The sequence below is a fragment of the Malus sylvestris genome, chromosome 2 (assembly GCF_916048215.2).
Source record: "Malus sylvestris chromosome 2, drMalSylv7.2, whole genome shotgun sequence".
NCBI classification, from domain to species: Eukaryota; Viridiplantae; Streptophyta; class Magnoliopsida; order Rosales; family Rosaceae; genus Malus; species Malus sylvestris.
In genome coordinates, this window is record NC_062261.1 from 18,147,623 (window position 1) to 18,169,034 (window position 21,412).

At 37.2% G+C, this 21,412-nt stretch overlaps 1 pseudogene; it reads left to right on the top strand.

Moving 5' to 3' along the window:
- LOC126601870 (glyoxylate/hydroxypyruvate reductase HPR3-like) overlaps positions 1-21,205 on the top strand; it is a 52,758-nt pseudogene extending 31,553 nt beyond the window's left edge.
- Positions 21,206-21,412: the final 207 nt, after the last annotated feature.

Below are 21,412 nucleotides of genomic sequence, written 5' to 3' on the forward strand. Positions count from 1 at the left end.
TGACCCGAAATAATGAAACCTCCATAGCTAATTGGTAGCTTAAGGTGACTACAATTAAAGAGATTGGTTGACTTGGAAGAAACCATCTTTAACGTAGTCTTGGTTTCAATTAATTCGAAGATTGCTAACTACAACTAAATGGTGATTCAATGTTTGGACATAATATGGGTTTCCGAAAACATTATTAAGATAGTCTTGATAATATATGTCTAAAACTATGAATCACAAGACATGTAAGTTGTATAGATCCATCCATCATGGATCTTAGCAAGCTAGTGGGAGCTATAAGCGTCTTATGAAAGAAAGATCAAATCGTTTGATTTCTCATAAAGATGTAAATGAATCTTTTGTTTACTAGGTTTACAAAAGATTAGTGGGAGTTAATCATGTTCCTAAAATTTAAATATATATGATATATTAATTTTGGAAATGAAAAGAATACTTCTTCGTTAAAGTTATGACTTTAAAACATTATATGAAGATAGAACGTATATGGGAGACATTGTCTATATACATGGGATGGAAATCTATATTGATAGATTTTAGGATATAATTGGATTATATCAAGCCCTAAATATAGACAAAAGATGATAGGAAGTTTCTCATATGATGATGAACTTCAATCAAAAAGGACAACTCTAGTGAGACTAAGAAGTTGCTCATCTCAAAGAGAACGTACTCTTTGACTCCCAAAGAAATAATGCGTAAGTAGAATCCTTTATGCATACGCAGAAAGGTGATTTATGTATTTCATATTGTATGAAAAACATTGATATGAGTTGTACCTAGAACGGTACAAGACGATATTAGTGCAAGCCCAGGATCAGAACCATGGCAACTGTCAAGCGAGTCCTTAAGTATTTAAGAAATACTAAAGGATAAATTCCTCAAAGATCGAGGAAGAATTAGAGTAACGTAATGGAAGCGTAAATGTATTAGATTATGAATCTAATCCATCATTGGATGTTTCTTCATTATGAATGAAGAGATAAACATATATCTTTTTATTATGACTAAAGAGATATTTGGATGGAAACATTAAAGTAATGACTTTAGTGTGTTCCATTATGAATGCAAAATATATTGCCATATAGAAGTTTACAACAATGTTTTTTGGATGGGAAAGTTCATTTATGAACTCTCTATTCGGTTCCAACCAGAAAGTGTCTGACACTAATGGGGCGATAGCTCAAGCCAGGGAAACAAGGCCTCATCACGATCCGAACTCAAATGAGAGACTGAACCACATGATTAAGAATCATGTATAATGGTGACGTCGTTATTCTCAAGATTGCTTCTATGGATAACATATAGATATCCATTGTCTAGGCCTACTACTCAGCCATTTATGAAATGACTACATAAGAGGTATCATCACTGATGACCAAGCTGATTGGCTCTAGTGCAAGTGGGAGATTGTTGGAAATGTGCCCTAAAACCAATCATATGATGATACTTTACAAACATTTCACAGGTTAAACTAATCTACTTTAATATCAAGGGCAAAGATTATTGTTTGAGCCGTCTCATATAAATGTTATACGCTTAAACGATAATTCCAAGGAATATGTGATTGGGAGAATACGATCTAAAGAAGTTAGATTTATGAGACCGTTCTTTCGTAGACACATCCTAAACGTTCCTGATCATAGGATTGCCAATTGGGCATTGACAGTCCGTTAAGATCAGTACGTGCTGTGTCTTCTCTCAAGGAGAGTGACTAGTCTCGAGTCATTGGTGTGTGTGACATCAAGACAAGTACGTAGGTGCTCAATAGAGACCTTCACTAGATTGCTCCGGTCACTAGTGTGGATAAGTATGTAAATGGATAGGGACAGGGAAGCAAACACAAGATGTACGTGGTTCACCCAGATTGGCTACATCCACGGAGTAGAGGAGTTCTCATTAATTGTGAAGGGTTTACACAGGTACATAGCTTCAAGCTCTCCTTTAGTGAGTACTAGTGAATGATTTAGTACAAATGACATTAGGAAATATTGTGAGAGAATGATCTCTATTTATAGAAGAGAGTTTCTAGTTTCATTCTGACATTGACACGTGTCGTGTTGTGATTGGCTTCTAATTTTGACACGTGTCGCGCTATGATTGGCTTCTGATGTCGACACGTGTCGCGCTATGATTAGCCTCCTGGTTGGAAGGAAACTCTTCTGGGTCCTTGACGGTATAACGTTAACCGGTGCTCAGTAGTTTCGGGATTGGTCAAGTATGGTACAAACACACTACATGTTTAATATACATGCGCCCATACAAACCACTTCACCGTTCACCTATACCCTCAGTGCCATAAATCCAACTAAAAAAAACCAATAAATAAAACTGGCTGCTAACCAACACACACCAACAAAATAAAGATACGCTTGAATTGTTAATCAAATCAACACACACAAAAATTTAATAGCGCGAGAAACAACAGCAAGCATACCCAGCAGCGCAAGCAGGCACATCCTGTCACACATACACACATTGAAATTGAATGTACTTTCGTACTTGTGTTTTCATAAGGATGCAAATTAATTGCTGCATCTCGTGTTTATTAATTTTTATTCTATAATCAAATATAAATCACATACATACTCCAAAAACCAAAAAGAGAATGCTGGAAAGGAGAAACTAGAAAATCATATTGAAGAGCCTTCCAAAGTACATTAATAATCAAACTAATGAATGTGATTTGAGAAACAAACCTCTTTTCGGGCGTGACTGATAAGATCCTGCTCTTGCATTGTTGGTTTTACATAATACACAAAATCCCAAATATTAAAAATTAAAAAAAATAAAAAAAAATTAATACATGGTCCATACACAAATCAACCAACAAATAAAAAAATCATCTTTTTCAATCAGTTTCTCATCCAAATAGAACACATACTGAAAAACGATTAATCACCTATATGGGGGAACAACCTGTTGATACCCTTCATGGCCAAAGCCGACACAATCTCCTATAATTTCCTCATCCTTCGTTTTTCTTTGACAATTTACAATTGCAAAATTTGGATGATGCAGTAGAAGATCATGCTACAAATTCATACACAAAACTCACAAAAAGAAAATCTGAAGAGAAAAACCATTGTAAATTGAAAACCTTACTATAATCCTTGGTTTTTTTATACAAAAATAAAAATAAAAATAAAAAAAACAAAATCCTAGGTTTTCTTCAATGTTTAAAAGTGTTGTAAATTGAAAAAAAAAATTAATTACAAAGAGAGAACACATCAGTATAATCAATCAATTTGATAAGTTGATGCATATTTCAATCAAGCCTCATTAAAAACAAAAAAATACAGAAGCACAAGGCATATTTACTACGCCTAAGAAAGAATATGAGCACCGACTAAAAAGGTCAACAAAAAGGAAAATTCATACTTCTAGACATACTGGGAAAAAACATGAACTTAGAATGAAACATGATTTTTTTTTCTTTCTAATATGCATAAGAAATAGAACATTTTCGTTTAACAATAACCTTGAAAATGTCTTTCTATTTAAGTACATTGGCCCAAACTTAAAACTAATATATGATTTCGAACAGTTTACTTTGTAGCCATCATTAACATTACAAATTTTTAGAAGTAATGCAGACATATTTGTTTAGTTGCATCAGGCTCCTCAGATTCCAATTGACATGCCAATTTATGGTCCACTACCCTTTCTTTTTCAAACAATAAATCTAAAACATTTATATAACCAAATGCATCCGATAATAGAAAACTTCATAAATTTCCTAGGAGAGTTCCTGAACTGAAGAATCGACAAAGTATTGAGTTGATCATGGCGTTTATACCTACCCAGCTGGTGGAAGAAGTATCTCAGACATAAGCAATGCCTATGAATTGCTCGAAAGCACATATTCTTGGAATTCCTCAACGCAAGGGCAGCAAAAAAGAGCACACATCTCTACATTTCCACCAATATATACAAAAGAGTCTTGAGTTTCTGAACACAAAACTCGATGTTTTATGTTGCTGAAAGCCCAAATTGAGACTCTCCCAGGATAACCCATATGGATATGCAGAGACCCCAATGTGAATTACATAACATAAAAGAAAAGAAAAAAAAATCAATTTTTGACAATGATTCAAATAATTACAGTAAAACCTAGAAATTTCTAGGGTTTTTCAATTGGGAAAATCAAGTAAAGGTTGAAAATTTAGAAGTAGAACCAGCTAAACCAAAAACCAAACACTCTCACTCCACTATTCGTACCTGAGCTAAAATCAAATTGGAATACATAGGGAGAAGCGGAAGAAGAAACAGAAGATGGAGAGGGGGTGGTCAATAGCTAACCCAACGCTGACCATGGTTGGAGTTGACAGAAATCGACGAAGCCTTGCACGATTTTGTTGTTATGAGCTGTGAGGTTGACTCTTCCAAGTCGGAAAAGAGAAAAATTAAAATTCAAGAACAATAAACTAACATAAAGAACTTACAAAAAAAGGAAACAATCAAATTACCTCAACAATAATCCATGATTATTCCATGAGTGCTGAGTCTATAGGTTATGAAGGGGGAAGTTTTTATTTGAGCTCATCTCCCTGCTCCTCACCTTCCTTCCTCTCACCGAATCTCACACCCATTCCTTTTGACATATAGTAACCCTACCCTCTGTGAGATAGAAGCAGAAGTCGAGAGCGACGAAAGCAAAAATTTTTTTAGAGAGAGAACTGGAATTGCACAGCTAACCCTCGTTTAGGAGAAGTGGTGGGATTCTTCAGGCTCTCTCTTGTTAACATATACATAAGAAAATCTATTGAAATACTCGAACGAGAGAAGGAAGAAGAAAGAAGAATTCTAGAAAGAAGGAATGAATGCTTAGAGAGAAACTTTGTATTGATCAGACTTAGTCATTACAATGATGTAGCTACAACTTATATAGCTTGCACCGTTTACATCAGTCGGTTATAACAACACAAACTAACATGACTACCAATAACACATTAGCTAAGCTGAGCTAGCAATGCCAACTATTATTACTGTAAACATCCCCCCTCAATCTAATCTTGGGTTACCAAGCTTTAGGGGGTGTATTCAATTTAGAATTTGAGAGATTTTAATGGATTTATAAATCCATGGATTTTTATAGAGTTTAGTTGATTTGTAGAGATTCCATATAAAATTTTGATTCAATTCCCTTGAAATCTCATGGGAAGAGGTGAGAATTGTGGATACTTAAAATACACTACAAAATCTCACCAATTCCCTCTAATTCCTCAACTTTCTCAAAATCTTTAAATTCAATTTCTAATTGAATACACATAGAATGTTATAAACTTCTTTAAAATCTTTATTGAATACACTCGGATTTCTAAGGATTTTAATAAACTATCTTAAAATTCTAATTCAATACACCTTGAATTTCAGAGAATTACTGAAAATCTTGATTGAATACGTCTAAATTCATTAAAAGAATTCAAAATCCAAATTGAATACACCCCCCTTAGATTGTAGCAGTGTCGTATGAATGCAAGACTATGTAGACCATTTGTAAAGACATCTGCAGTTTGCTCGTCAGCAGGAACATATGCCACTTCAAGATCTCTTTTATGTACCATCTCCCTTACAAAATGGAAATCTGTATCCAAATGTTTTATTCTTGAATGAAATATTGGATTTGAACTTAATGCAATGGCAAACATGTTATCACAATGAATAACAGGTGGTTGAGGTAAAATACACTTCAAATCTCTCAAAATTTGTCTAACCCAAGTTATATCAGCAGCTGTATGAGCAAGGGCTTTGTATTCAGCTTATGTGGAGCTTCTGGATACTGAAGTTTGTTTCTTTAACTGTCATGAGATAGGGTTTTTCTCCAAGAAAAACAATAAAATTTGTCACTGATCTTCTGGTATTAAGGTCAGTAACCCAATCAGAATCAGAGAAAGCTGTGAGATACATCTGTGATTGTGAGGAATAAACTATGCCTTGCTGCATTGTACATTGAAGATACCTGAGAATCCTTTTCACAGCACCAAAATGAATCTCAGTTGGTGAATGCATGTGTTGGCATACTGCATTCACAGCAAATGCAATATCCGGTCTTGTAAAAGTAAGATACTGCAGGGACCCAACAATGCTTCTGTATGAACTTGGATCTAGAATTAACAACCTTTTTTTCATCATCATTTGATTATGTAGTTTACATGGTGTATTAGTAGGCTTGCAAGATTCCATACCAACCTTATGAAGCAAGTCTTTTATATATTTCGACTGATTTACAAAAATGTCTCCATTTCGTTTATATTGAATCTGTAAACCAAGGAAATATGTCAGCTTCCCCAAATCCTTCAAATCAAACAAAGAAGAAAGCTCTTGGACCACCAGTTGTACTTTAGTCACACTTGATCCAATCAAGATTATATCATCAACATAGAGCAATAATATGATGATATCATTGTTATCAGTTTTTATGAACAAACTGGTATCAGATACTGATGCAGTAAACCCCATTATCACCAAGTAACTTGTAAACTTTGAATTCCAAGCCCTTGGGGCTTGTTTGAGTCCATATAGTGACTCTAGGAGTTTGCATACATAATTTGGATGACTTAGATTAATAAACCCTTGAGGCTGTTTCACATAAACTTATTCTTGCAATTCACCATGCAAAACACATTCTTTACATCAAGCTTTTTCAATTCCCACTTATTCATTGCAGCCAAAGCAAGAATGAGTCTCACGGTTGTATGTCTCACAACTGGACTAAAGGTATCTGAATAATCTACTTCAAGCCCTTAAGAAAATCCTTGAGCAACTAGCCTTGCTTTATACCTTGAAATACTCCCATCAGGATTCCTTTTCACCTTATACACCCATTTGCTCCCTATTATTGATCTGTGATCTGGTGCAGGTACCAAAACCCAAGTACCTTGAATTCGAAGTGAATCATACTCCTCTTGCATTGCATTTTGTCAATGTGGGATAGATGATGCTTTTCTAAAACATGTAGGTTCTAATGAGTCTGTAATCTCTGAAACAAAATAAAATCCTCCCACAAAAAGATCATCATCTGTTATCTGCAAGGTATCTAACTCTGGAAAAGTTGCAGCTAATGCTGCATAATTTTTCTTTTGAATAGCACCAAACTTCAATCTTGTCACCATTGAATGTTCACTAACATTATGTACATTGAGTGGAACATCAGCATTCAATTCACTTAATGGAGAAAGTGGTAGAATTACCTCCAGTTGTGAAGGACTTTGAATAGGAAACATAGATGATCTTGTATCTAAAGTACTTAAGTCATGGTGATGAAAAAATGGAGCTTGAATATTGGAATCTTGAATTGTTGCATAATCAGAATGTTAAGATACTAATGTGCCTAAATTGTCTAAAGTTAATGAATCTGACCCTTGGGAATGTGAAAGTACTTTTGTAGTTGGTGCATATCCTCTATCTTGATGCACTGGAAATGAACTAGTTATATCCCTTGGTAGTTGGAACACAATAGGCATTAAATTATGTGAATGTGAGGTTCCAGATTGTTGTAACTAAGACACTTGTACATTCTTATAAGGAAACATCTCTTCATCATGTATAAAATGTCTGGAAAGATTTAACTTCCCTGAACTGAACACATTACTCCCTTATATCCCATCCTATATCCTAAAAATACACACTGAGTTGTTCTTGGTTGTAGTTTATTATCATTATAAGGCCTCATGAATGGATAAACTGCTGAACCAAAGATTTTCAGATTTTGGACATTAGGTTCTTGTCCAATTAGCACATGATATGGTGATTTCATATTCAATATTCGACATGACAATCTGTTTATTAGAAATGCAGCATGTGAACATGCATGAAACCAAAACTGAACTGGTAAACTTGCTTATGTCATAAGTGTCACTGCTGTCTCTGTTGGAAGTATGCCCACAAAGCCACTCATTTGATGTAATAGCTTTTTGGAATATTAATGTATTAAACTCTTATATGTTTAATGGAGGGCAAAGCTTATTGTTAATCACTATTTATTGTATCATGTGTTTAAGCAATAAGGGAATCCAAGGGATGTATTTGATCTAAGAGACAAGTGATCTAAGTGAGTTAGATTATCGAGACCATTCTCTTATGTTCATTCCTAAAACGTTCCTAGCCAGAGGATTGCCAATTAGGCATTGACAATCCGCTAAGGTTAGTATGTGTTATGTTGACTCAAGCGTGAGTATGACTAGTCTCAAGTCATTTGGTGTTGGACACTAAGACAAACACATAGGTGCTCGAAAGAGTAATCGAGTACACTGAACTACGATCAAAAGAGATTTCGAACATACATGTCATGTATAAACTCTAAAGTTGCAATATGCAAAGTAGTCCTTTGACCTGAGCCATCATAGATGTCTAATGGTTAGGTCCTTGATCTTTAATCATGTCAACGGCATTCCCTCGGAGTGTCCACGGCATTGTTGGGGTCAAGCTATCTAGTCATGTAAGCATATGAATGCACAACAAGGGATCTCTAACCTTCCATGGTGGAAGGAGAATACTCTAAGATATGATTCTAAAGTCTTTGGCCAAAGCAAATGAATATGACTTAGGAAGTTTGTTCCAAATCATATTCAAGGGAATCATATAGGAAAGTATCACATTGGATAGTGGACATGAAACAAACTATCACTTAAACAATGTGATTAAGAGTATTGTATTAGAGAATGACCGTATTGCATTGTAGTTGTAACTGGATAGGTTCTCCAACCAATTCTACTTAGCTTGGGTAACCATGATATGCTGCTAGGCGTCACTCATGGTTTGTGGAAGCCCTAATGGTTAGCAAACACTAATCAATAAAGGGAGAATTGAAATGTGGTTTCAATTCACAATCGATCGTTAAGAGTAACAATCGCCCACTGCCTCGTTATAGGTGAGATGTGATGAAATGTTTTAATGTTTGTCATAGATTTTAATTTTTCCTTACAAACCATCACTTTCACCCTTTTCCTCACCCACCAAAATCAACTTGCAAAAACTTTTTAGAAAATTTTTCATAACTTCTTCCAATGGCCGGCCACCCCAAGTGGGGTTACTTTTGGGGCCTTTTGTGCAATTACACAAAGTTTGAGATACTTTTGTGTATTTGCATTTTGGCCCAAAAGTTTACGTTTTTACGTTAAGGCCCAAAAACTCTAAAGGACAAATTGTTTTGATCCTTTAATGATGCTTTTACATTATTAAAATTTTGGGATCTAGTTGTATTTACATGAAGTTTTGGCCTATTGTGGTTTTACAAAGTGACCCCAAAAATTTTTGTATTTGCATTATGGCCCAATTGTTGTGGTCATAGTTTCCTTTTGGCCCAAAAGGATGAGAACAAAATTGTTTTGTCTCTTTAATGAGAATTGGATTTTCATTTCATTTAGTTCCATTTAAATCAATTCTATGGATCCAAAAACCAATTGTTTAAGTTGTTTTCTTAGTTAATGTGATTGATTAAGAAAAGGGTGATTATGAACCAATGGCCACGATAATTGAGCTATGTGATTGGCCGCTTTACATTATGAATGTTTGGGTTTTAGTAGTGTAGATTTGAATGTAATTTGATTAATTCAATTTGTTGTAAATGGACATAAGTCCATCATTTGATTTGTGTTGTAAAAGGGCATAAGCCGTTCTTATTATTTCATGTATTCCTTTTGTTTATTTATATGCAAAATGGAATAGTTGGGTCCAACGCCCAATAGGAAATAACGGTTTAATTGGATTAAACGCGTAACTAAAATCAACAACTATCTACCTTAAACCCAAGGTCCAACACAAGGCTCGTGTTGGATCAAATTAATCGGTTCATAATCATCCTAAAACTTAATATGACTATATAGTCCATATGAGGATGCAATGCATTCGTTAGTAGTTCCATATAGTCTCACTTATTTCTTCGAAATAGTGGGAGTATTATAAACTACTAAATTCATATTAACTTGGACCAATAGTTGTGATAGGCCCAAGTTCTTTTAATTTGATTAAAATGATTTTGATGTAGCCCAAAACTACTCCCTTGACAAACGAATATTAAGTTGATAAGCGAGAGATGTTTTGAACATCTCTTCGTAGGCCTTCCACCGTGGTGGGCTCCAATCGTTTGTGACTCATGCACCGGCTTCACCCTATCATGGGGGAGTTCAAAGTATGTGCTTACATCCAGGAGGAGCCCATAAACATATGATGAGGTAAGTGTAGGCAACGAGGATGGCCGATATCATATCATTGTGAGGCTATTCTTGAACCCCTTCATGAACTAAGCATGGTGGGAATGACTTAACTAAGTGCAATGGTGCCGATATCGTATCATCGTGAAGCAACATTCTCTAGAGGCCAAACGGATGGGTAATTACAAAAGTTGTAAATGAATAATGCGTTATTCTCTCATCATTATTTTTGCTAACCAATATCGTATCATCATGAGGTAGGCTTGGTAATGGTGAGTCTCCCATACCCCGCTAAGAGTTCAATATAACTCTCGAATTCTATTGAGGGATGTGGAATTTGCCAAAAATAGTGGGTGGTACTATTTGATTCAAAGACCCAATCAAATAGTTTTAAACAAACAATATAATACGATTTCTGTTATGTTATGTAGTTAACGACATGCCTAAAATTATACCCACCATTATACTTGACAAAATGGGCCTTAAGGGCCAACGTTTCCTTGCTTGGTATCTCCATATTGAGAATGTCTCAAAGGTGAAAGACATATTGTATGTGCTTAAGCAATCCCCTCCTCATGTACCTCCTACGAAACTAGCTTCAAAGGAGGAGTGTCAAAATTATGTTAGACACTATGAGGATGATTTACAAGCCAAATGCTTAATCCTTACTTACTTAGTGAGGAGCTTATGAAGCTACATAAGCACATGGATACTTCTTGTGCCATGGTTGAAAGTTTGCATAAGATGCATGACATTGAGACTAGTAATGTACGATTCTCAAATGTTTGTAGTCTAATGAATGCCAAGATGGCAAAGGGGGCATCGGTCCATAAACATGGACAAAAGATGGAAAAGATATTTAAAGATCTTAAAAGTTTAGGAACTTCCATCGATGGGAAAATGGCCCAAGACTTTTTCCTTGCATCTCTCTCGGATGATTTCACTAAGTTTATTGTAAACTATAAAGTGAATAGATTCGATCATTCTTTGAAAGAGATGATTGACATGTGCTGTAAATTTGAAAAAGGTTTCAAAATGGACAGTGGGAGTGAGAATGCAAACACAAGGAAAAGGTTGCATAAGAAGAAGGCAAAGAAATCCAAAGGAACATGCTTTCATTGTGGAAAGGATGAACGTTGGAAGAAGAAATACAGGGTGCGCATTGCGAGCCTTATGACATGAACTTTTGAAGAGACTATTTCTGTCATAAAGAGTGCTTTTACAGTGAGCTCCAATTCCTGGATATTTGATTCAGGCGCTAGTCAACATATCTGTAATACTATGCAGGGACTAGCAGGGAGCAGGTCACTGCGCAATGGGGAAATGGTTGTGCGAGTTGGGAACGGCACTAAAATCTCTGCAAAAGCAATAGGCACCTATATGCTTAACCTATCCTCTGGGAAAGTCCTGGAACTTAAAAATTGTTTATATTTTCCTTCATGTATAAAGAATTTGATTTCCATCTCTAAGCTTTTACGAGATGGGTACTCAGTATTGTTTGACAAAATGAGTTGCACTTTATACTTGAACGGTCGTATTATCTCTCATGGTAATATGATAGAGGGACTTTTTCACCTAGAGACGAATAGTGGGATGCACTGTATTGCAAGCGGGAATACCTCAAAACCCAAAAGGGCTAGATAAGAAGTTAACCAAGGCATCTTAAACTTGGACATGTGAACCTTGATAAGATTCACAAGATGTCGAAAAACAGATATATCCGCCCATTAGGTAATGACCAGATGGGTACTTGTGAGTGTTACTTGAAAGGGAAGATGACCAAATCTCCATTTACTAGAAAAGGAGAGCGTGCCACTGAAATTCTAGGGTTAATCCACACTGACATATGTGGACCTATGTCTACTACGTCGAGATGAGGCTTCTCCTACTATATCACATTCACCGACGATCACTCTCGGTTTGGCTATGTGTATCCTATGAAATACAAGTCAGAATCCTTTGAAAGATTCAAGGAATTCAAGAATGGAGTTGAGAAGCAAACTGGGAAACAGATAAAGATCCTAAGATCGGATCGAGAGGGTGAATATCTGAGTAATGAGTTCCTAGATTATCTCAAAGAGTGTGGAATAATATCACAGTGGACTCCACCGAGAACTCCACAACTCAATGGAGTTTCTAAAAGGAGAAATCGAACCTTGATGAACATGGTTCGTTCTATGATGAGTTCCGCTGATCTACCAGTAACATTCTGGGGATACACTTTATATACAGCAGCTTACTTGTTTAATAGAGTACCTTCCAAATCAGTTTCACAAACGCCCTATAAGATATGGCATGGAAGAAAGCCAAGTCTTAATCATATTAAGATTTGGGGTTGTGAAGCATATGTCAAGAAGCTTGAAGCTACTAAGCTTGAAGCGAGATCAGTAAGGTGCTATTTTGTGGGATATCCTAGAGAAACTATGGGATATGAGTTCTACCATCCTGACGACCAGAAAGTCTTTGTCGCCATAATTGCTATGTTTCTAGAGGAACAATTTGTTCTCAAAGGAACTGTAAGCAAACAAATGGAAATTAATGAGATTAATAATGAACCACAAACAAGCACTCGACATATTGACAACCCTGTTCCTGAACCCCTAGCTCCACGTAGATCTAAACGGGTTAGTAAGCCACCTAAGAGGTATGGCTTAGACAATGACTTTGCAGAATTGTACCTTCTAGGTGACAATGACACAAAGGAGGACCCTAGAGACTACACTGAAGCAATGTCCGACATTGATTCAAAGAGATGGCAAGAGGCCATGAAATCCGAGATGGATTCCATGTATCAAAATCAGGTCTGGACTCTTGTAGACCCTCCAGAAGGTATTGTACCTGTTGGAAACAAATGGGACTTCAAGAGGAAGATAGGCGTTGATGGGAACGTGGAGACTTATAAGGCTAGATTAGTAGCCAAGGGTTATAGGCAAATAGAAAGGATTGACTATGAAGAAACCTTCTCTCCTGTAGCCATGATTAAGTCCATTCGGATTTTGCTTACTATAGCTGCGTACCATGATTATGAGATATGGCAAATGGACGTGAAGACGGCCTTTCTGAACGGCTACCTAGAGGAAGAGCTCTATATGACTCAACCCGAAGGTTTCGTGTCCAAGTCTGAAAAGACTAAGGTATGAAAGCTTCAAAGGTCCATTTATGGACTTAAGCAAGCCTCCAGGAGATGGAACATTCGTTTCGACACTGAAATCAAAACGTTTGGTTTTACTCAAAACGAAGACGACAATTGTGTTTATCAAAAGGTCGTTGGGGATGCAGTTGTATTCCTAGTGTTATATGTAGATGACATATTACTATTCGGGAATGACACTGCAGTACTTTCTTCTGTAAAAGTGTGGTTGTCCAAAACCTTCCACATGAAAGATTTGGGAGATGCATCTTATGTACTTGGGATAAAGCTCTATCGTGATAGATCCAGAAAATTAATTGGATTATCCCAATCTATGTACATTGATAAGGTGCTAAGTAGGTTCCAGATGGAACAATCTAAGAAATGTTTTCTTCCTGTAAGACATGGAATTCACCTTTCTAAGTCCATGGAACCTAAGACTCCTGAAGAGATACGGCAAATGAGTGTTGTTCCTTATGCCTCCGCCATAGGAAGTCTCATGTATGCCATGATATGCACAAGGCCTGATATCGCATATGCTGTGAGCATTACTAGTCGATATCAATCTAACCCAGGACCAGAACACTGGGCAGCTATCAAGACGATCCTTAAGTACTTGAGAAGAACTAAGGACATGTTCCTCGTATATGGAGGAGCGGCAGAGTTGCGAGTGGAAGCCTATACAGACGCAGATTTCCAATCTGACGTCGATGATAAAAGTTCCAACTCCGGATATGTATTCACTCTGAATGGTGGGGTTGTAAGTTGGAAGAGCAAGAAACAAAGTGTAATTGCTGATTCCACAACAGAAGCTGAATATGTCGCTGCAGCTGAAGCCGGCAAAGAAGCGTTCTGGATGAAGAAGTTCATCACTGAACTTGGGGTGGTTCCAACCATTACATCACCAGTAACTTTGTACTGTGATAATAGTGGGGCGATAGCTCAAGCCAAGGAACCCAGGGCACATCAAAAGAACAAGCATTTTGACAGACGCTTTAATATCATTAGAAGATATGTTGCCGAGAGGAAAGTCAACATTCTCAAAGTTGCTTCAGCCGATAACGTAGCAGATCCACTGACAAAGCCAAAGTCTCAAATCCAGCTTGACCGTCATATGGAAAAGATGGGTATTAGATACATGGGATGATGGCTTTGAGTGCAAGTGGGAGATTGTTGGAAGTATGCCCACAAAGCCACTCATTTGATGTAATAGCTTTTTGGAATACTTAATGTATTAAACTCTTATATGTTTAATGGAGGGCAAAGCTTATTGTTAATCACTATTTATTGTATCATGTGTTTAAGCAATAAGGGAATCCAAGGGATGTATTTGATCTAAGAGACAAGTGATCTAAGTGAGTTAGATTATCGAGACCATTCTCTTATGTTCATTCCTAAATCGTTCCTAGCCAGAGGATTGCCAATTGGGCATTGACAATCCGCTAAGGTTAGTATGTGTTATGTTGACTCAAGCGTGAGTATGACTAGTCTCAAGTCATTTGGTGTTAGACACTAAGACAAACACATAGGTGCTCGAAAGAGTAATCGAGTACACTGAACTACGATCAAAAGAGAGTTCGAACATACATGTCATGTATAAACTCTAAAGTTGCAATATGCAAAGTAGTCCTTTGACCTGAGCCATCATAGATGTCTAATGGTTAGGTCCTTGATCTTTAATCATGTCAACGGCATTCCCTCGGAGTGTCCACGGCATTGTTGGGGTCAAGCTATCTAGTCATGTAGGCATATGAATGCACAACAAGGGATCTCTAACCTTCCATGGTGGAAGGAGAATACTCTAAGATATGATTCTAAAGTCTTTGGCCAAAGCAAATGAATATGACTTAGGAAGTTTGTTCCAAATCATATTCAAGGGAATCATATAGGAAAGTATCACATTGGATAGTGGACATGAAACAAACTATCACTTAAACAATGTGATTAAGAGTATTGTATTAGAGAATGACCGTATTGCATTGTAGTTGTAACTGGATAGGTTCTCCAATCAATTCTACTTAGCTTAGGTAACCATGATATGCTGCTAGGCGTCACTCATGGTTTGTGGAAGCCCTAATGGTTAGCAAACACTAATCAATAAAGGGAGAATTGAAATGTGGTTTCAATTCACAATCGATCGTTAAGAGTAACAATCGCCCACTGCCTCGTTAATTGGAACCTAATGGATCGTACATCGAGTAAGGATGTATGTGAAGAAATCAAATGAAATGGATAAGCAATTAAATGGTTTAATTGAAGAATGGTCAAGATTAATTAAATAGTTAATTAATTATACGAAATGTTCGTATTGGGCTTATATGTTGGTTTTGGGTTTCGGGGCCCAAAAGCGTTTTGGTCCACAAGGCACATTATGTTTAAGTTGTATGACAACTAAAACAAAATGGGCAAATTAGCCCAATAACAAATAAGGGCCGGCCATTAGGGTGAATATGGCAAACTTGGATTAATTACAAGTTTGCCACTCATTTGTAATGAAGTATAAATTCAACTTTATAGCTTTATTTTCACTAAGGGTTTTTCTTGTTGAAATTGGGTGAAACATTTTCTCTCTTTTTCTTCTAAGAGGCCGGCCACTAAGGGGAGGGACATCTAGCAATCTCTTCTTCCCTAAGTCATCCATATCATCTTCACAAGATACATCCTTGGTGAAGAGACTTAGAGACACCAAACTTTTGGTGTTTTGAAGAACAAATCCTCAAATCCTCAAAGAATCAAAGGAGCACTAAAAGGAGGAAAATCTCAAGGAATATTCAAGGAGCTTGGAGGTGACTTGAAGGCCTTCCACTTGGGTGAATCCCTTGTGTAAACAAGGATGAGCTTCAAGGGTAAAGAAACTCTAAATCTTTACTTCTCTTTAATGTTTTTAAAGAGTTTATTGGTTCACCATATACTAGGCTTTGAAAGTCATGGGTTTTATGAATTGTTTTTGAATGCATGCCTACTTTAAAGTGTTAATAGTTTGCATATGTATTCAAATGTTCTTACTTGTTCTTAGCTAGGACAAAAATTTTCCTTCAGTCTCAACCACATGTCTGTGTTTCCTCTCAGCAAGTCCATTTTGCTGAGGGGTATAAAGACATGAAACCATATGCTTTATACCTTTTGTATCTAGAAAATCAACGAACATCTTACTTGTATATTCTCCACCTCCATCAGACTACAAACACTAAATTGATGCACTGAATTGAGTTTGTATAAATGCACAGAACTTAGCAAATATGGAAAATACTTTAGACTTGTTATTCATTGGAAACACCCATAGAAATGTTAAGTATTCATCTACAAAACTCACACAATACCTATAACATTGTACAAACACCTTTGGAGATGGTCCCCATACATCAATATGTACTTTCCCAAACAAACATGTAGCAGTATTCTGTCTTACAGAGAATGATTGTCTTCTCATTTTACCACTCATACAAGAAGAACACATTGACTCACAACTATCTACTTTGACACTATTATTAGAATTCTTTAACAATGCAGCAAGCACCTCTTCTGATGGATGGCCTAACCGTTTATGCCACTTTGACACTTGAATCTTCTTGCCAATAAAACCAACACATTGTTCCAACTTTGCAGCAAAAGACTTTGCAAATACAACTCTTTCCTTGGTACAACATATTCCTTGTTGCTTTGTCTTGTATGAAGAAGACAACATCATCACATATAAACCAACATCCATTATCTCTACATAATTTCTTAACAGAAAGTAAATTCACAGTAATTTTAGGTACACAAAGCACATTTCTTAAAACTAATGAGGTATTAGATGTAGGAATGCTTGTGGAACCAATATGTGTCACTGCTAAACCGGTACCATTCCCAATAGTAATTGTTGCATCACCATTATATGGAGTAATATGATTGAGATGATTTAAATTTGCAGTCATGTGATGAGTTGCACCTGAATCCAAGATCCAATTTTCTTTTGCAGTAAAACCAACACCAGATCCTCCAGTTTGAGTTACATTAGCTTGAGCAATCATTGCTGCAATTAATGGTGGTGGTGGAAGATGTCCCTGATATGCAAAGTTGTTCCTATGAAAGTATTCAAGAGCTATGTGCCATCTCTTTCCACATATTTGACAAACCAAGAACCCAGAAGACTGTGAACCTCCATTCTCAATTCTATAGTAGGAGTTTGGTGTAGTGTGTCCTCTTCGCGAACATATTTGGCATTCAAGTGATACTGAGTACTTAGAATTGGTATTACCATTCCAATTTGACTTCTGTGTGCCTTGTCCAGCAAATGAGTTATTTAAGCTAAACCCATTACTCACATATTCATGTCCTGCAACACTTTTACCACTTCCAGAGTAACCATTATTCCCATTTCTGTTATTAAACCCTAATGAGAACCTAGAATTGTGATTCCCACCTCCAAACCTTCTATTATTAAAGTTTCCTCTCTGTGAAGATTGAAAAGCTCTACTGCCAGTACCATTTCCAACTCCTGAAAAACCATTTCCTTTTTTAAAATGAGTACCAAACTAATTATTACTGAAACTTGTCTGAGGTCTCTAAGAATTAGAACTCTTACCATGTTCATACCCTTGAAAATCTTGTAAATTCAACCTTTTTCCTTGAACAACCATTGTAGACATAGAAATGGATAAAGAGTGCATTCTAGATTCAATGCTTCCTTTAGCTACAAGTAATTGTGCTTGAAAATCTTTTAGAGACTGTTGACCCTAGAAACTACAAAGCCTACGTGGCGCGCAGGCCGAGTATATTCTAAGCTAACTACGTCCTTCGGTGATTGCGGGGCGTGCCAACTCGTCGGCCGAGGCTCGGCCGAGGAGTAAATTTGATGATGCTGTGTTAAGTCGCGCTACTGACTTCTGCGTCTTACGATTGCGGCCGAGAAAGGAACACGTCTCGGCCTCTTGGGTTCTCGAGCCTGAAGACAAGGCTGCTATTTCTTACAAAGTTCACGAACCGAATTCGGCTTGCAATGTGCCGAATGTAATAACTGTGACACCTCACCTCGCCGAGAAGGCTAATGAGATGACCTCGACCACCAAGGATTCGAAAACCCTTCTCGACCGAGACTTGGATAGGTAACCGACCGTTCTCGCCGCAGTGCTGTTGATGCCAACGGAAGATACTGCGAGACCGACCGACTCTACGGTGACAGAGCTATCTATGCCGACTTAAGATACCACCGGTTGCTTCCACAGTGCTGTTGATGCCAACGGAAGATGTGTCAGCGAAAAAGGAAAAGAAAAAGATCTCAAGTTGTGAGAGTTTGCGCAGGGCAATTTTGTATTGATTTTTGTGGGGCTCTTCCATTGCTGAATGTCTTGCATTTATAGTAGCAGAACACCGAGCCCGAGTTCCAATCCTATTCGAACTAGGTTTCCCTCTCCGGATTAACATTACCTCGATCAGTCCTATCTCTGCTAGGACTACGAATCTAGTCCTTAACTAAGCCGGTTTCGCCTTCTAGTTTTACTGATCTCGTCGAGGGTCCCTATTGTATTAGGACTCGACTTGCACTCTGATTTAACCGACCTAGGCTTAGAAGCCCATGAGCTGAACGCCCCATGACCCTCTCGCCGTACGTCTTCCCGGGCCGAAAGTGATTCCTCCTTCGGCCCAAACTGTTATTTTGGGCCCAAACAGAGACATAAGAGAGTCTCTTGCCAATATAACAGTCTTAATCATCTCAAAATCAGCAGGCAAACCAGAAAGAACCGCAATAATCAAATCATTATCAGTAACCTTTTCACCTGCAGATAACAATTGATCTCTTATACCCTTTAGTCTCATTAAGAATTTATCGATAGATTCACCACCTTTCTGAGCAGTGTGCAATTCAGTTTTAAGTTGATTCACGCAAACCATTGAGACAGAGGCAAATCTCTCTTGTAAACATTTCCAAGCTTCATGAGATGTCTTACATCCAACCACATGTTCCATAGCATCATCTGAAAAAGTTGCAATTAGCAAACTTAACAGAGTTAAATCCTTTTTCACCTAACTTTTGTAAGCAGCAGTAATTTCATTTGTAACCCCAGATTCTGTATTAAACACATACTTAGGTGGACATGGCGATTTTCCAGTGAAGAAATCAAACAAATCATACCCCCTCAACACAAATGAAAATTGATAACTCCATTTAAAAAAATTATCATCTTTCAGTTTTACTGTCAACATCCTTAATAAACTTTCAATCTTAACATTGGACTCAGCCATCTTGGCAGAAATACAAGAATACAAGAATTACTGATCAAGATTTCAACAAGAACTACACTCTAGCAATCGGCCTTAATGGAGTTGCACACAATAACAACAAACAATACTTTCCAAGAACTATACTCTGGCTATCTGCCTTTAAGGAGTAACACACAATATTTGAAACATAACTTTTCACTCCGACTATCGGCCTTGTGAAGGAAACAGACAACTTACACCAAGATAATGGCTTTGGCCTTATATCCCAAATCAAGATTGCAGAAAGATGGCATCGGCCTTGTTTTCTTTTGCACAAAAATCAACAAACCCAGAGAAAATAATCTTGAAACATTTTCACAAACACATAGAGTGCAGAAAATAGAAAAACTCGAGAAACTTGAGATGAATGCATAACGCCGACTAAACTTCAAGAATTCAAACACCACAATTTTGATAAACCTTCAGCACCAAGAATAACCTCTGGGAACAACCACCATGAGTGGAAGACGACGGCCACCAAGGAACGCACACGGCGATGATACCATGTTAACATATACAAAAACCAAAAAATCTATTGAAATACTCGAACGAGAGAAGGAAGAAGAAAGAAGAATTCTAGAGAGAAGGAATGAATGCTTAGAGAGAAACTTTGTATTGATCAGACTTAGTCATTACAATGATGTAGCTACAACTTATATAGCTTGCACCGTTTACATCAGTCAGTTATAACAACCCAAACTAATATAACTACCAATAGCCTATTAGCTAAGCTGAGCTGGTAGTGTCAGCTATTATTACTGTAAACATCTCTTTCTCTTTCTCCATCCCTCTCTACAAGCTGAAGGCTCTCTCTAATCCATCCCCTCACCAAATCCCACCACACGCAACCTGATGTAATGGTCAGCCCAACACGTGTATAGCAGGGCACCCAAATCCCACGGACAAAATTACCCTCCTATCTTTTCATAATTACCCTCCAACCCAAGCCCCAAATAAGATGGCTTTCTTGCAAATAAGGTGAAATCAAGGGGCATTTTCTTGACTGTAGCCATGAACAAGCCAATTCCCCTCCAACTTTAGAATTGATAATGTTAAGCATTGAAATTTGTATATAGAACTATGAATCTTCCTTCTTTTCTTTTTCTTGTGTTTAGTTATCTAAAGTGTTTTCTTTATAGGAAATTTCAGATTGGAGGGAAGTAAGTGTATCGTTGGATTGGGACACATTGGCTTAGAGGTTGCTAAAAGACTTGAGGCATTTGATTGCATTATCTTGTACAACTCAAGGAAAGAAAAACCATCTGTTTCATACCCTTTCTGAATAGATGTTTGTGAACTTGCAACTTATAGCAACGTGCTTGTCGTTCACTTCACGTTGACTGCTAAAACCCACCACATGATTAACAAGAAAGTCTCGTTGGCATTGGGAAGAGATGGGGTGACTGTTAATGTAAGGTGTGGAGCTATTATCGATGAGGAGGAAATGGTGCAGTGTTTGGTGCAAGGAGAGATCAAGGGTGCTGGCTTAGATGTGTTTGAGAATGAGTCTGAAGTTCTGAAAGCGCTCTTTGGACTTGATAATGTTGTCTTGTCACCGCATCAAGCTGATACAACATAAGACTATTTCAAGGATTTGAGTGATCTAGCAGTAGCGAATTTGGAGGCATTCTTCTCAAATAAACCATTGCTTTCTGAATGGGTGAATGATTGAATAGATTTCTATTTGCAGGTTAGTTCCTTCATAATTTTGTGTACCATCTTGCATGCAATCGTTATGGTTTTTCTCCGATGGCGATTATTCATACGGAAACCACTCGATACAGGGTACAAACAATTGATTCGACAAATGAAGTGACGAGAGAAGAGAAGGATGAAGAACTTCCATATCGCTGTTGCTATTTGTTTGGAAAGTTGCATG